The sequence below is a fragment of the Bactrocera tryoni genome, chromosome 2 (assembly GCF_016617805.1).
Source record: "Bactrocera tryoni isolate S06 chromosome 2, CSIRO_BtryS06_freeze2, whole genome shotgun sequence".
Classification (NCBI taxonomy): domain Eukaryota; kingdom Metazoa; phylum Arthropoda; class Insecta; order Diptera; family Tephritidae; genus Bactrocera; species Bactrocera tryoni.
The window spans coordinates 63,375,591-63,392,683 of NC_052500.1; the positions used below are offsets into that span (position 1 = coordinate 63,375,591).

Genomic DNA, 17,093 nt, shown 5'->3' on the forward strand with positions numbered 1-17,093 from the left:
TTTATCAAAGTTAGTGAAACAATGATCTCTTAATGGATCGAACATTCCATTTCACGATAAAGCGGCAATGGGTTTTAGAACACAGTTTTAGTACTGACAATTGTGAAGCGGATGAACGCCAGTCAAATCAGGCATCATCCTACAATAAGACTCCAGGAAAAATTGGAGATATTGTATCGACGAATATGTTATATGTAAATTAAGCTAAATCGCGGTGAAGACTGAAGATGAATAAAATTCAGAACGTATGTTATAAAAACTCTGTTAGCGGGGCTAATAAATCACTGTCTTATTGGCTATTGTAGAAGCTACCAAATGGTAGAAGAAGAAGAGACTATAGAACATCTTTCATGAGTAGGGAAAATACAAACGGATTTCGTGATCTTTACGAGAAACCAAAGCATATAAAGTAGGGTCGCAGCTATAAAAAATATTTCGTGGACTCAGAAATGTTTTATGCGCGTCGGGAGCGAAATTAAAATCCTCCATTGTCATTAAAATGGCAGCCAATTGCTATTGGACCTTCACCATGACTACTGCTTTGTCGGATAAGTTAACGAAACGTATATAGACGGTACTGGCGGTTAATCCATTCTCTTTACAGTTTAGCCTTCAGGATCTTATAATACCATTTATTGAATTGTTGGTTCATTTATAGCAGGAGAAATGATCGATACACATGCTATCCAGGTTCAAAATCCAACTGTTCACAAGACACCAACATGGATTTCTTGGTTGGTAGTACCCGTTGCATCAAATCCAAAGAGTAAATGCGATCACATCTAATAAAAGTGTAAACACCGCATTAGTATTATTAAGTAAACCCGTAAACCCGTTATAACTACCACCGCTGTTTGTAGAAATATATCTATATAGTCATATGCAAATATTTACACTCCTTTATCTCCTAGCAGACTACTTACCAACGCAGCCAATGAATAAATTCTCCCAACTGCCCTACTTCCAACGCTGCGCTAGATCTCGTGATTCCCCATTGATATATGGGGTATTTGCATATTTCCCACTGCAGCAACATCTGCAAGCTCGTTTTATACGAGAGATATTTGGTTAGATATTTGCATATACGAAAGATACGACTACACCTTGAAGCATGCATTTTCCAATATCACCGCAGATATGCATTTAAACAATTTAGGTATACAAACGTATGTGTTTACTTGACGGCGCATTTCAAGGTGCGTCAAAATGATGAGGGACGTTTGATAATGCCTAGTAAATATCATAAAATATTGTCGGATATACTTTATCAGTTCTTCGCCGCCGCACTTGAATAGCTCGGCGGCAATCCAGCGGACTTCTTCATTGTCAGACAGTGGAACATCTGCTCCATCGTCATCGATTGGGCAATCGGATTCGCCATATTCTGGTGTTATGCTTTCACTGCCATTCAGCAGGCTGGAGAAATATTCCCTCCATAATTTTAGTATGCTCTGGACAGCAGTCACTGGATCACCTCTGAGGGTTCCACAAGAGTATGATCCGGTCTTGAAACCTTCTGTTAGTCGCCACATCTTTACTTAGAATATTCGAGCATTATCCCTGTCGGCCAGCTTATCAAGCTCTTCGGACTCACGCATTTCGGCCTCTCTCCTTTTTTTTCAGCAAATGCGTCTCGTTTCACTCCTCACCTCTCGGTATCTATCCCATGCCGCATGAGTTGTGGTCGAATGTAACGTTGTAAGGTAGGCAGTCTGTTTTCTCTCCGCTGCGATACGGCACACCTCGTCGTACCAGCTGTTCTTTTGCGTTTTCCGAAAACCAATGGTTTCATTTGTAGCTGCACATAAGGAGCTTGAAACAGTTCCCTTACATCGAGTTGCTGATGAGTGCTCTCAGAGGACAGGAGAACATCCGTTTGGATGTCTGTTGTGATTGCAGCTTCTCGACATCGAACCTTTCTTGTGTTGTTGTGTGTTTGGCTGCAACAAGATAGTGGTCCGATTCGATGTTAGGATCTCGGAGGGTACACACGTCAAAATTACTAGAGACCTAACTTCCGTCTATCACAACATGATCGATCTGGTTGGAGACTTTTCGATCCGGAGAAGGCTAGGTAGCTTGATGAATTTTCCTATGATCGAATGTAGCACTACAGATAACAATATTTCCGGCCCCGGCGTAGTGGATCAGCGTCAAACCATTTGGGGATGTTTCATCATGGAGGCTGAATTTACGGACCGTTGCGCCAAAAGTACTTTCTTTGCCGACCCTGGCGTTAAAGTCGCAAAGCACGATTTTGACATCGTGGTGGTGGCAGCTCTCATAGCTGCGCTCCAAGCACTCATAGAAGACATCTTTGTTTACTACATCCATTCCTTTCCTCGGGCCGTGTGCGCAAATTAGCGATATGTTGAAGAACTTCACTTTGATGCGGATTGTGGAAATACGTTCATCCACATCGCACTTCTGTGACAGCGGTGATGTCAGCTTTACTTTCACTATGACATCAACCAGCTGGGCGGCATTCCAGGTACATGCACTTAAATCGGAATCCTTAATTCGTTTACCGTGATCGTCATCAAAAGGGGAGTCTTTCATCTGAGGCTGTTGTTTTATTTTCAATGGAGACGTTTTGCCTGAGGATGCCTTCTCACTTTAGCTCGCCTTCAACCGGATGTTTTTTCGACTACCCAGAGGATACTTGGTCTAAGACCGAAAGACGTGAGCTGCTTCAGTCAAAAGTAAAAGAATCAGAGAACTTTCCTCACTTTCGTGAACTTCTACACATAACTCCATCCTCCTATAGGGCCATTTAAGGTCAAATATTCTCTTGGGTGTGTTAGAAGGCTCTTTTTCTCGTCAACAGTGATTCTATCTTTAGCGGTGACTCAATCCAAGTATGTACTTTTCAATCGTAAAGCTTCATCGACTTTTCGAGCGCTGTATGTTACTATTCGTGTATATGTATGTACATATAAGTGAATAGGGAATGACAAGTAACAATAGCCAAAAGTATGTTCGCTCGCCTGGAAGCAGTCTCGGCGATTACGAATGACAAATGCTAAGTGGAGTATGGTTGGCAATAGCCAAGAGTGTGCTTATATAGAGACATGCTCACATTTACATACATACATATGTATGTACACACTCACATATATTGCACAGTAGCAAAGTATCGAATTCTGCAATCCGCAATCTCTCTATGCAAACGCAAGTGCTTCATGTACTACTTGGTTCCCAGCTGCTGCTGCACAAAAACCACGACAGCAATACCAACAATAACTAATGTAGCGGGAAAAAGCGGCAAAGTATTCAAAGAGTGGCGAATAATTCATTCATAGAATCGTCGTCAGCAAAGCCATGAGCCAAACGAAGCCATTAAGCAATCATTTCTTTGGTGATATTTGTATGCACATACACATACACACAAACAACTGCTCTGCATTCCTCAAGCCATCCGCCTGCCAGTCAGCCATTCAAATAGGCCGGGCTTTACGTTTTTTTGCAACATTTACATGTTCTAATTACGTTTATGGAATTTTCAATGAGTTTCCCGTTTGCTTCCTCCCCACGCCGCTCTACTCTACTCGTCGTCGTCTCCTCTAGCGGGTGTTACTGGCGTTCATTCTTCTAGCAACGCTACTAATTTGTATTCTAATTCTTCACCAACTTCGTCTCTAGCAATGCTTTTGTCTAACTCTTGCTCTGAAAGCGGCTTTATTCACTTACCGGTATTTGTTGTTGCCGCCACATAGATGCATATATATCGACGTACAGACATATTAGGGTGGGTAAAAAAAAAAAAAATTTCAACTAAAAATTAATTTTAAAATTGTTGTTTTAACTTTAAAAGTTTTTTGTTATATACATATATGTATATACATATGTATATGTGCATATACCGATGTGCAGACTTATTAGGGTGGGTCAAAAAATTTTTTTCAAATAAAAATTAATTTTAAAATTGTTTTTTAATTTAAAAATTTTTTATTTTTTTTTTATTTAGATAAAAAATCATAAACATTTTTTCAACTACATTTTTCTTTTAATTTTAAAAAATTTTTTTAAATTTGTTCAAAATGTCGAAAAAATTAGGATGGGTAAAAAAATTAATTTCAAATTTCAAATTAATTTTTTCTCTTAATTTTTAAAATTTTTTAGATACCGTTAAAATCTTCTCCGAAATGGCCAAAATTTTTTTTGGCTAAAACATTATATTTTTTTAAGCAAGTAACGAAGCGCTTAGTTCGGGTCTAACCGAACATTTCATACTTTTGCAACTTGCAAAGATGAACGGCAGGGTAATACTTTCAGGTATATAAGGCTTATTAGTTATATGGTGTCTAGGGCGAGTTTTACCTTATTTTCGTCCATTCTAAGCACATTCGGTTTGATCTCGGGATAAGTGTTTCCACCTAAAAGTGGGCGGTGTCACGCCCATCGTCCAATTTTCACATTGGATACCATAAAGCCCTCTCATACTATCTCGCAGGTAAAATTAAACGTCTCTCGCTTATTTATTTAGAGATTTATTGGGCTTTTAGTAGTTTTTAACAGTACAGTTATATGGGGAGTGAGCGGGTTTATCATCCGATTTCATCCATTTTCACACCGTATCTAGGATTTCTTTTATTATGGAAAAATATTTAATTTTTAAAATTAAAATATTTTTTTTCCTCACCCTAATACATATGTACATATATGCATTTATCCACTTGTACAGCAAAGAAATTCAAATTTTTGAAATCAAAAAATTTAAAATTTTTACAAACTTTTTTTAATTTCAACTTTTTTTTTTTGCCTCACCCTAATACATACATATATGCATTTATACACTTGTATAGGAAAGATTTTCAAGTTTTTAAAATTAAAAAAATTTTTAATTTTTTTTCCTCACCCTAATACATATATGCATTTATACACTTGTATAGGAAAGATTTTCAAGTTTTTAAAATTAAAAAAATTAAAATTTTTAATTTTTTTTTTAAATTTCAACTTGTTTTTTTTTCCTCACCCTAATACATACATATATGCATTTATACACTTGTATATGTCTTTGGCATTGTTTGAGATTCTTCCATTATTTGCAGATTTGCTTAGCCATGGCTGAATGTTGAATTATTTAGGTTACCCATTTTGGCCCAAAGAAATGTGGGAAAAGCGTAGGTCGTATGTATGATCCATGTATACACATATGTATGTATGTATGTAGTCATGTGTTTGTTAAGAATCTCCCGCAGCGGTTACTTGTAGACACATATTTACATGCATATTTGCCTTGTACATTTGCTTTAAGAAGTTTGTAAATATTTGAGTTATGCTGTTTTCTGGCATGAATTATGGAAACTACAGTTAGATTTGCGCACTTACAAGTCTTAAGGCAAAATAATCGACGTAGTATCTTGTTTAAATATACTTAGCACAAAATGGTCAATAGCATTGAGTCTCCGGCTGCAGTGGATTGCGTGGAGTTTTATATGAAATAATAATTATATAATCTCAAAGTAATTTTTTTTTTTTTGTAAAAAAGACATGAGCTGAGATAGAGCATGATTTTGTTTAATGAAATTTTCGAAAAAAAGGTTTTCAATTAGTTCTAAGTAGTTCATAATTCAAGTTTCTCGGTCTGAGCACCGGTAAGCTTCGATAAATTGTATGTGATACGAACTTCAAGTTCGGTATTCTCTCAGTTAGTGCGGTACAAAGTCATGTGAATAGTTCCGGTTCGAAGTCGAAAGCCGTTGACAGCTTTAATTCGTCCTCCTCTTAATATAATTATTACATATTCACAAGATTATTTTGATTATGTAAGCTTTCGCTTGATTACTGGTCTAGCTGTTCTGAGTATTTGGTCCATAATTTAATATTCGTGTAGACTGTATTTTAGCATATTTAAGGCTGTTTAGTAAACTTCTTAAGCATACAAAATTGTTTCAAGAACTCTTTATACTTTCACTTATCGCGTAAAGTTTAGAGGTCTCTGTAGCCAATAAACAGAAGTGACGGGAAATTTAGAAGCCGTGCAATTTGTAGACCTCACTGTTCTAAGCACAAAGTTGAGAGATTTTGCCAAGCTAACATTGTGAAGTGTGATCAAAAAGTAACAAGTAATTTGGATTTTCGAAAAAATGTTTATTCATTCATCTACATTAATTTTTGTTGTCTGCGAAATAGTCCTCAATCGTCGAAACACTACTCAAACTCGCTTTTTGGGATAGCCTTTAGCTCTTTCGAGCCTTTTCGTCCATCTTGAAAAGCGTAGGCACTTTTTTCCTACTTTTCATATCACACAATTTTTTAAATCATTTCATAAAAATCAAGAAGCAATTAATTTAACGAGATACAACTTTGCACCAGTAATTCCTCTAGAGCATTCCACCTTGTGATTTAAAATTGTTCAAATACAACAAAAACTGCTGGCCGGCAGAGGTAACACTCAAAATTTCTTCGAAAATATACGGCGATTAACTAAAGGTTTTAAGACCGGAGCGTACCCTTGTAGAACATTCAAGGGTGATCTAGTGACTGATGCCCAGAGCATACTGAAGTTATAGAGGGAACACTTCTTCAGCCTGCTGAATGGCAGTGAAAACATAACACCAGGAAATGGTGAGCCCGAATCCCCAATCGATGACGATAAAGCGGACGTTCCATTGACCGACCATGAAGAAGTTCGAATAGCAACTACCCGTCTCAAGAATAACAAACTGGCGTGGGCCGATGGATCGCCGGCCGAGCTATACAAATACGGTGGCGAAGAACTGATAAGGAGCAGCTGCTGGCATACGCCTATGATATTGATCTCATTGACCTCAACAACCACGCTGTTTGTTCTGCTTTCTACAGACTGTATAAGGAAGCGAAGAAAATGGGTCTGAGACAGAACGAGGGCAAGACGAAATATCTACTGTTATCAAACAAACAGTCGTCGCATTCGCGACTTGGCTCTCAAGTCACTGTTAACAGTCGTAACTTCGAAGTCGTAGACAATTTCGTCTATCTTGGAATCAGTATTAACAGAGGTGCTACTTCGGACTGAATGGGCAATTGGGAAGCAAAGTCCTCTCCCGACGAACAAAAACCAAACTCTATGAGTCACTCACTATTCCCGTTCTGCTCTATGGTGCAGTGACATAGACGATGATGACAACTGATGAGTCGGCGTTACGAGTTTTCGAGAGAAATGTTCTTCGGAAGATTTATGATCCGTTGTCTGTACGAGATATAAAGATGACATTGGCAAAGTTCAACTAATTAGGAGACTGCGGCTACGCTGTTCTAAAGTTCTAAGAGTATTCGATGCAGTACCCGCGGGGTGAAGCAGAGCAAGAGGAGGACCTCCACTCCGTTCGAAAAATCAGATCTTCGTACTCACACGTTTCGGCCTCTTTTTTTTTCTGTCTGCAAATGCGTCTCGCTTCCCTCTTCAACTCTCGGTATCTATCTCATCCCGCACGTGTTGTGGTCGATCGTAACGTTGCGAGGTAGGCAGCCTGTTTTCTCTCTGTTGCGACACGCCACTCCTCGTCGTATCAGCTGTTCTTTTGCACTTTCCGAAAGCTAATGGTTGCGGTTACAGCTGTACGTAAGGAGTTTGAAATGCCGTCCCACAGTTCCCTTATACCGAGTTGTTGACGAGTGCTCTCAGAGAGCAGGAGTGCAAGCCGAGTAGAAAATCGTTCGGCTGTCTGTTGTGATTGCAGCTTCTCGACGTCGAACCTTCCTTGTGTTTGGTGGCGCGCGTTTTTTGCTGCACAGAGGCGGGTGCGAATCTTAGCTGCAACAAGATAGTGGTCCGAGTCGATGTTAGGATTCGTCTATCACAACATGATCGTTCTGGTTGGTAGTTTTTCGATCCGGAGAGAGACAGGTAGCTTGATGAATCTTCTTATGCTGGAATCTAGTACTACAGATAACCATATTTCAGGTCCCGGCGAAGTCGACCAGCTTCAACCCCTTTTGGGGATGTTTCCTCGTGGAGACTGAATTTACCGACCGTAGTGAGAAAGATTTTTTCTTTCCCCACCCTGGCGTTAAAGTCGCCAAGTACGATTTTGACATCGTGGCGGTGGCAGCTCTCATAAGTGCGCTCCAAGCGCTCATAAAAGGCATCTTTGGTCACATCGTTCTTCTCTTCCGTCGGGGCGTGGGCGCAAATCAGTGATATTTTGAAGAATCTCGCTTTGATGTGGATTGTGGCTAGACGTTCATTCACCGCTGTGAATGATAGTACTCGGCGACGGAGTCTCTCTGCCACCACGAATCCCACACCAAACTTGCGCTCCTTTATATGGCCACTGTAGTAAATGCTTCAAGGACCTACTCGTCTCTGTCCTTGTCCCGTCCATCGCATTTCTTGGACGGCGGTGATGTCAGCCTTTTTTTTCACGAGGACATCAACCAGCTGGGCAACGGCACCTTCCCAATTAAGGGACCGGACATTCAAGGTACATGCCCTCAAATCGTAGTCCTTATTTCGTTTGCCATGGTCGTCATCAAAAGATTGCTAGTTGTAGAGAGCATAAAATGTTCGGTTGTACCCGAATTTAAACCTTTCTTACTCGTTTCTCTGTAAATTTAACCCCAGTGAAATGATATAATGGAACAAATGCCGGTCATTAATCACTATATCTGCAGAACTTTTCGATAAATGTCATTCTATTAATCAAGTGTTTGTCAACATTTGGTCGAATTACTTTGCTATAATAATGCCGTAAGCCCACTTTAATAGGCAATCATTAATTGTGTGAAGAAGTAATGACAAATCACTTGTAAAACATTTGCTTGATAAAAGACAAGCCCAATAATAATATTGAATATGTATGTATGTGTGTGTATATATTTATGTAAAACATATGTATATATTTATTAGGGTGGATCAAAAAAAAAACGTTTTTTTTTTCGTTTGAACCTTTAAGAAAGCCGCTTCAAAAACCTATGAGTTTCATCATTCATAATGATTTTTTTCATTAAATAAATAAATAAATAAAAATAAAATAAAATTCATACGAAATAAAAAATTTTGCCAAGAATAATCAAACTTCAACCGTTAATATCTTTTAAACGGTTGGGTTTACGATAAAATCGTAAGATACCATTTTTGTAGAGCATTCAATTTCCTACAAAATCTAAGGAACAAGATATTTTTTGCAGTAGTTGGAAGCGAGATATAAATTTTTCTATCTGATAATAAGAAAAAATAGAAAACTGTAAGAAGGAGGACCTTCCCGTTACAGTTAAGAACTCATGCTTGGAGAGGCTTTCTTAGAGGTGTCTAGGAACCTATTTTTCAGAGTACCAAACGAAAAAAAAATATTGTTTTTTTTTCATCCACCCTGATATTTGTGTACTACATATGTATACTCACATATACATATATGTATAAATATGCATAACTTTATCGTTCTGTCGAAGTTTGCTTTGATGAATTGCATTCATTTCCAGCAAAACGCTTTGATAAGCGTAAAAATTAGATATAAACATTATCATGTTGACACAAGCACGACATATACTATATGTGTGTGTGTTTCGCTCAAGTGCCGTTGTTTGATTTTGCCATTGTAATTTATTTATAATTTCTATTTTATTGTCATGTGAATTGCACAGACTGCATTTTAAAAGCACATACATACATACACACGCTCATACAAGCAAGCAAGCAAAATTTTCATTCATAAAAAGATATTAGCTCAGTAAATATGCAATAACAAACGTCCTCATTTAATCGCTTGTTTGCTTTTTTGTTGGCTTAGATTTGCACATATATGTATGTATGTATGTGTGTAGACAGCTGTGCTTGCACTAAGCTTTGTGCATTCAATAAATTATTTGCCTAAGTCGTCATTGTCAAAGCTTCAATGGCAATTTTAAAGACAACAATTGATATGGAAATGCACACATACACACACACAAACTTATTTAACTAATTTATTTGTTATATTTCCGGTATTTAAACTTTATCATACAAATTATTATATGTACAGTGTAATCCGGTTATAATGGACTCCACGGGACCATGTCAAATTGTCCATTATAACCGAGTGTCCATCTAATCAGAATATAAAATTTTTAACTCAAAAAGTAAATTCAATGTGTTTTTTTTATTAAAGCAATAAAGTTTATGAATAAAAATACAAAATTAAGAAAATAATAAGTTTAATTAAGTCTTTTGAAAAAAGTCAGTGATTTTCTTTTGGGTGAATGCCTTATTGGCAAAATCTTTTTGTAGTCTGATTTTGAGTTTATTGAGCAAATTGATTGCATCTGAACTATTCTCTTTTTGTTGAAAATATAGCTTCAGTTTCCTAGAATAAATGGTAGCGTCTTCTATTTTTATTATAGTTTCGGGCTGTGCTAAATCTTCATCACCGGAGTCTTCTTCAAGCAGCTCATGCAGAAAGTCTTGAATTAAGTCATTGTCTGAGTGTTCTTCATAATTTTCATCAGAAGCTGCTTTCTATAAGATTGTTTCAAGCTATTAATGACGCCTTGATCCATAGGCTGAAGAACCGATGTAGTATTAGGCGGAAGAAAATGTGGTTTAATGTTGTGAAGATGAACTTGAGGATGAGCAGGGCAATTATCTACTAATAGCAAAATTTCAGTCTTGGCTTTTATAAGTTCACAATCCCATTTCTTTAAATAGTCAGTAAAGGTCTGAAAAGTCATCCAGGATTTGTTGTTAGCACAATAATCTACCGGCAACGTTTTAACGTTTTTAAAGCATCTGGGGTTGTTATATTTTCCTGAAAGCAGGCATTGTTCAGAAACAGCGGATTGTATTTAAAACTTACCAATAACCAATATTTTCCGTTTTACCGTGCCCGACGCATTAGCACAAATCATGGCAGTTATTCTTCTTTAGACATTTTTCCACCACTATGTTTCACCTTTGATCTTATGTGTTTTGTCAGGCAGCATCATATAGAAAATTCCCGTTTCGTCCACGTTAAAAATGTTGTCCATGGAATAATTGTTACTTATTGTAGGCCAGGTTTGTAATAGCCAGTCATTTGTAACACCTTGGTCCACAGAAGCCGATTCACCACAAATTTTGCCGAAGCAAATATTATGCCTCTTTTTAAATCTGTCTAGCCATCCGGAACTGCATTTAATATTAGCAGTGACAGCTTCTCCGAATTCATTGGCTTTCATCATTAGCATTGGACCACTTACTGGAAAATTATTGGCCCTTTTCTGCTGAAACCATTTAAACTGTAATTCATCAACTTGAGGATGTGTCGAAAATCTTATTTTTTTTCTCTTGTCGTTGACTTTCCAATCATTTTTAATTTTTTCCCGATTAAAAAATATGTTCGAAACAGTCTGTTTTTTTAGGTTTTTGTTCAAGCAAATGTCAGCTTGGGAAGTTCCTCCTTCAATTTCGATTATAGCTTTATAGCCCACCGCAGAAGTTGTTTGCCTTCTTTGACTTATTTCCAAGAAAAAATAAACATTTTCTGCTGCAGAGACTGATTGTGTCTCTTGATCGAATTCGGGGAAGTACAAAATTTTGCTTATTGCCAACTGATTGCCAACTTTGAAATTTGATTTTGAAAGCTTCGGTTATAATGGACAAAATCCGGTTTTATTGTATATTATAACCGGAGTCCATTATAACCGAGTCTATTTTAACCGAGTTTTTTACATATGTTTGAACTGGGACTTGACACAGAGGTATATAATAACAGAGTTTCCATCTTAAGCGAGTCCATTATAAATGGATTACACTGTATGAATTTATTAACACAAAAACAACTAGAACTTACATTTTGAATTATTTATTGCAGATTTCAATGCGCGTGAGCGAAAATTTCTTCGAATTTAAATAAAGGTATGTGGCTATTAATAAATAATGTAATGATATATGAATTGAATTTCACTAAGGTATACGAACAAACCTCAACAATATTACTCTTCACGGTTGCATTTAATATAATATAAAATAATATAAATATATCTTTACCTTTGTTTTTATCTTTGTTGTCAAATATCTCCCTTCTGCTTTTTTGCTCTTTATTCAATGCTTTATAAAAAATGTTACAGTGATCGGATTTAGTTCAAATATTCGCCGTTTCTTTCGATAATCTGTTTCCATCTAGACGGGAACTTCATAATACCCCCTCGTAGAACCCACACTCCCAGCCCCCCCTCCCCCCCCTCCTTATTTGCGAAGACTCCGGACAGCCACTTTTCAAAAGCGCCTTTTGAGTTCAAGTTTACACAAAGAAGGGCGTTCGGCATGGACAGGAACAGGTGGTAATCACTTGGCGCTATGTCCAGCCCGGACATATGGTGGATGCGATAAAACCTCCCATTCGAGCTCCCGTAGCTTCTGACGAGTCATCAACGAAGTGTGTGGTCTGGCGTTGTTCTGGTGGAACACTACACCCGTCCTGTTGGCCAATTCTGGAAGCTTCTGGTCGATCGCCTGCTTCAAGCGGTCCAGTTGTTCGCAGTAGATGGTAGAATTAAGCGTCTGGCCATATGGGAGCAGCTCATAGGAGATGATTCCCCTCCAATCCCACCAAACACACAGCAAAACCTTCCTTGCCGTCAATCCCGGCTTGGCTACTATTTCGGACGATTCACCGGCCTTCGACCACGACCTTTTTCACTTGATATTGTCGTATGTGATGCATTTTTCGTCGCCAGTCACCATACGCTTCAAAAATGTGTCGAGTTAGTTCCGTTTCAGCAGCGTATCGCAGGCGTTGTTTCAGTCCAAAAGGTTTTTTTGCGTCAAATCATGCGGCACCCAATTATCAAGCTTTTTTGTGTATCCAGCCTTCTGCAAATGGTTTAGTGACTAACTCCCATCTTCTGGGCGATATCACGAGATGCCACATGCCGGTCTAACACGATGTTTTCCATGATTTGATCGGTATTCGTCGTCACAGGTCTTCCGCCGGCTGCCTTATCCATGGTGTCGTTTTCACTCGCTCTGAATCGTGGAAACATTCCTCCGCAGTTCGAAGTAATAGAGTGCCATCCCTCAAAACACCATTAATCTCACGGAACGTTTCTCTATCCTTTAACGAAGGAAAACTTTAAAATAGCGCGAATTTCGGCGTTAGTGAACTCCTTGCTTACACGTCTATAACTGTTGAACGCAATATCCAAACTAATCGTGCATAGCGTCGTTTTGTAGGTTATGTCAAGACCTTTCAAAGATGTATATTATTGATACGAGCGTTTTATATATAGCCGCGAAATTCAAACTGCAAGCTCTGAACTTCACTCTTTGATCTCAAACCGACTTCAACGACTAAAATTGATATATGTAAAAAGGTACTATTATCAAGTGTTATTCCAAGTGTCAGTATTTTCAAAAGGGTTGATATAATTTCTAAGTGTCGTTTCGGCCATTTTTAATAATGGGTTGTCAAAAAAGTCTTGCGGTATTTTTATTGATTTTTTTTTATTGAAATTGAAATGAATTTTTGATGACTCATGCCCAGCTCTTGACCGATGCTACGGCTACTATTATGCCGGTTTCTTTCGACTAATTCAGCGATTTTATCGCAATTTTCGACGACAGGCCTTCCGGAGCATGGCGCATCTTCGACCACCTCTACATCAGAACGAAAACGTTGAAACCATCGTTGTGCGGTGGAAATGGAAACTGTATCGGGTCCATAAACTGCACAAATTTTATTGGCGGCTTGAGATGCATTTTTGCCTTTATCGTAGTAGTACTGTAAAATATGCCGTATTTTCTCTTTATTTTGCTCCATGTTTGCAACGCTATAACTCACGAACGACTTAAAAGAAACGACAATCAATCAAACACGTGTTAGCGCGTGAAATGAGCTTTCCAAAAAGGTATAGCATGACCCAATGCGACGAATAAAACTGGAACTATGCGCTTTCAGCGCCAACTAGCGAAAATACCGCAAGACTTTTTTGACAACCTATAAGTCATGATATGTAATTTCTTTTCATTGCATTCATTAATGTTTACATTTTCATCATGGAAAGACACTCAAGAACAACATTTACAAATTATTGGATTTTATTATCAAATTAATCGTTCTCCAATTGCAACTTTTCATGCGCTTTTGTCATTTTATGGTCGTAATAATCGTCCACCTGTGCTCGTCCATTTTCTCTACATAATGTTCAAGTACCAATAAGCCTAAGAACCGCTCGCAGTAATGAAGATATTGCTGTCGTTCAGCTAAGTGTTGCTGAAGACCGCTATTTGTCGATTGCAAGACGTTCTTAAGAATTGAAACTGACTCAAATCACAATCTGGCGAAGTTTGAGGAAGGATTTTGGCTTGCATCGGTATAAAATTCTTCTCACTTTAGAACTGAAGCCATTGGAGCACCTGAAACATCGCAAAACTTAAAAACGAATACAACTTTTTAAGAAAATCAACTTCGATTCTGGTTCGAAAAAAAAGCACAAAGCATTCACGAGAAACCATTACATTTACCTAAATTGAAAGTTTGCTGTGGTTTTTGGTCTGGTGGAATTATCCGTCCGCACTTACTTCGAAATAAAAGTGGTGACACCGTTGCTGTAACTGAAGAGCGGTATAGCTCGATGTAACCAACATTTTATGGGCGCAATTGGCAAAACTACAGGGTCCGGCTCTGTAACCAACTTCTGACCTTTCGCGCAGCTGTCGCACTGGAATCAGCTGTTTATAAATTTGCTGAATGACAGTTCGGAGTATTGTTCACAAGTGTACAAAAGCGTTTTGCCAAAAGTGAACGCAAAAAAAATGATCAGCGATGGAATTCAAACGTAGTAGTGTGATTGATTTATATTTAGCTGGAAAATCACAGCCAGAAATTATTCGTGAGCTCGAACACCTTAATGTGAATAAAGTTTTTGTTTATCGCACCATCACTCGTTACAATTTTACTGGTAGCATCGCAAAACGCCATGGAGGTGGTCATCAAAAGACTGCAACGTCATGAGAGTTGGTTCGGATAGTGAAGAGGCGACTTGAGCGAAATCCGCGACGAAGTGCCAATCAAATTTGATCTGTTTTGAAACCGTGGGCAAACAAACATTTCGGTCGCAAACCATGGACGTTTCAACCAGACTCAGCACCGTCTCACAAAGCGCGAGTGAACCAAGAATGGCTGAAAAACAACGTTCCGAACCTCATTACGACCACACAATGGCTCTCGAATTCACCAGATGCGAATCCAATGGATTATTCTCTCTGGGCCATTTTGGAGAGCAAGATCCGAAGTAAAAAATACACCAGTCCCGAGATGCTGAAAAAAGCCATTGTCCGTGAGTGGGCCAAAATACGGGCAAGTCACATTCGGGCAGCTGGCGATTCGTTTTTTGACCGTCTCAAGACCATAGTTAAGGCAAAAGGTGGTCATATCGAGCAAAAGTGAATTGGTCCTGAATTTATGATTATTTTCACACATTTTGTATTTTAAAATAAATATATATAATTTTCCAAACACTTCGAATGCCGGACCCTGTAGATCTTACCAACATCTGTTTCCAACAAGACGGCGCTATATGACTCAGAGCCCCTGCAACAACCGAATTATTGCGAGAAGTTAGAAGATTTGATTATTTCAAATTGTATTTTGTTCAAGTTGTATTTTAACTTGTTGTGGGTTTTTTTGAAATCTTTGATCTTTAGCAATAAACCAGAGTCTCTTCAAGCTTTAAAAGTCAATATTGAACTTGCAATTTATGACATATGACATGATTTAGTTTAAAAAAGTACTCGAAATTTGGCTTCATCGAATTAGTTAGCGAATTAGGAAGTTGTGGAGGTCATTTGAATGATGTTAGTGTATTCTTTTTTGAAAATAAATCATATTACTCATATTGGAAAACCCTATATCAAGTTTTGTGATCAATTTCTGTTTTTGTGGGTCGAAATCTTTCTGAAGAAAGTGAAAAGTTACATTTATTTTTTTAGAACTAATAAATTATAAGCAAAACAACTCAAAATCAAATACTTAAGTAACAGACTAATAAAAAGACTTTGAAAATGATAAAAAAGTAAGAAATTCATTGTACAACAAACATTAAAGTAAAAATAATTTACGTCAATTTGAGATTGGGAAAAGTATGTGGAGGATTGTGGTTGATTTTTTAAGGCATTTAATAATGGTTTATCCCGATTTCCATCAAAACTGCGAATGCATGATTTTGTATCTTTATTAAACATTATTTACGTATTTTTATTAACTGATAGATTACTCGAAACTATAAAGACTTGAGACTTATATGCTTTAAACGCAACATTTGCCTTCGTTATTTCGTAAAATTTTGGTAGAAGTCTTTGTCAACTCGCTTTTCTGACATAACCTAGTTCATTGCCGTCATTTATAGTATATTACATAGCCTCGAAGTACTTTATTTTCGTTCAAAATATCATCTCAGAAATTTTGTTATAATAAAATTCGTCAAGCTCATTTTTTGTATGACTATGATCTCTGAGGATCTCATTCTTCAGGCTCTACGCCCTATAAATGTCATTAAAATTTTGGTAGGTAGTTTCTTTGACTTTTATGTGTACTAACATACTACTATGAGCAAATATTAGTAAGACTTTCTTCATAATTTTATTAATTTAATTTATTTTTCTAAATCTATATCGTTCCCCTCAAACCGAACCCCTTTGTTTCCAATACACTTGTGCCAACGTTTTTCCCAATCCTCGAAACAGTTGTTGAAGTCAATTTCCAGAATAGCCTTCAATGCACTTAGCGATTCACGTTTAATGTCTTCAACCCCTAATACCGGTCTCTTTTTACGTATAGCTTCGCGCAAGCGACGCACAATACGCAAATAGTATTCTTTGTTGACAGTTTGGGCGGTGAAGGTATTCGGAGTGCATCATACCACTATAATTGTAGAAAACTGTGAAAAATCAAAAAATGTTCGTCGATTGATCGTCTGTTTCCGGGTCGGATGTATATATCCAAGACTCATCACCAGTACTAAACTGTTTCATGATATCCTGTTTTTCAAAAAATTTGAGTTATTTTGGATCTTTCAAAATGGTTTTCTCTGATCTTTCCGATATTCCAACGATGCCAGTAAGATCTTTGTCTGTTAATCGCCTATTCTCAAGCACCAGTTACTTTATTTCATTGACGTGTTGATCATCACTTGATGTTGATGGCCGTCCTGAACGT

At 37.7% G+C, this 17,093-nt stretch overlaps 1 long non-coding RNA gene across 1 annotated transcript in view; it reads left to right on the forward strand.

The window, feature by feature from the left end:
* Positions 1 to 11,796, forward strand: part of LOC120768478 — a 50,223-nt gene extending 38,427 nt beyond the window's left edge. The window contains exon 3 of the long non-coding RNA XR_005704765.1: positions 11,751 to 11,796. This is a non-coding gene — a long non-coding RNA (uncharacterized LOC120768478). The remainder of the gene's footprint in view (positions 1 to 11,750) is intronic.
* Positions 11,797 to 17,093: the final 5,297 nt, after the last annotated feature.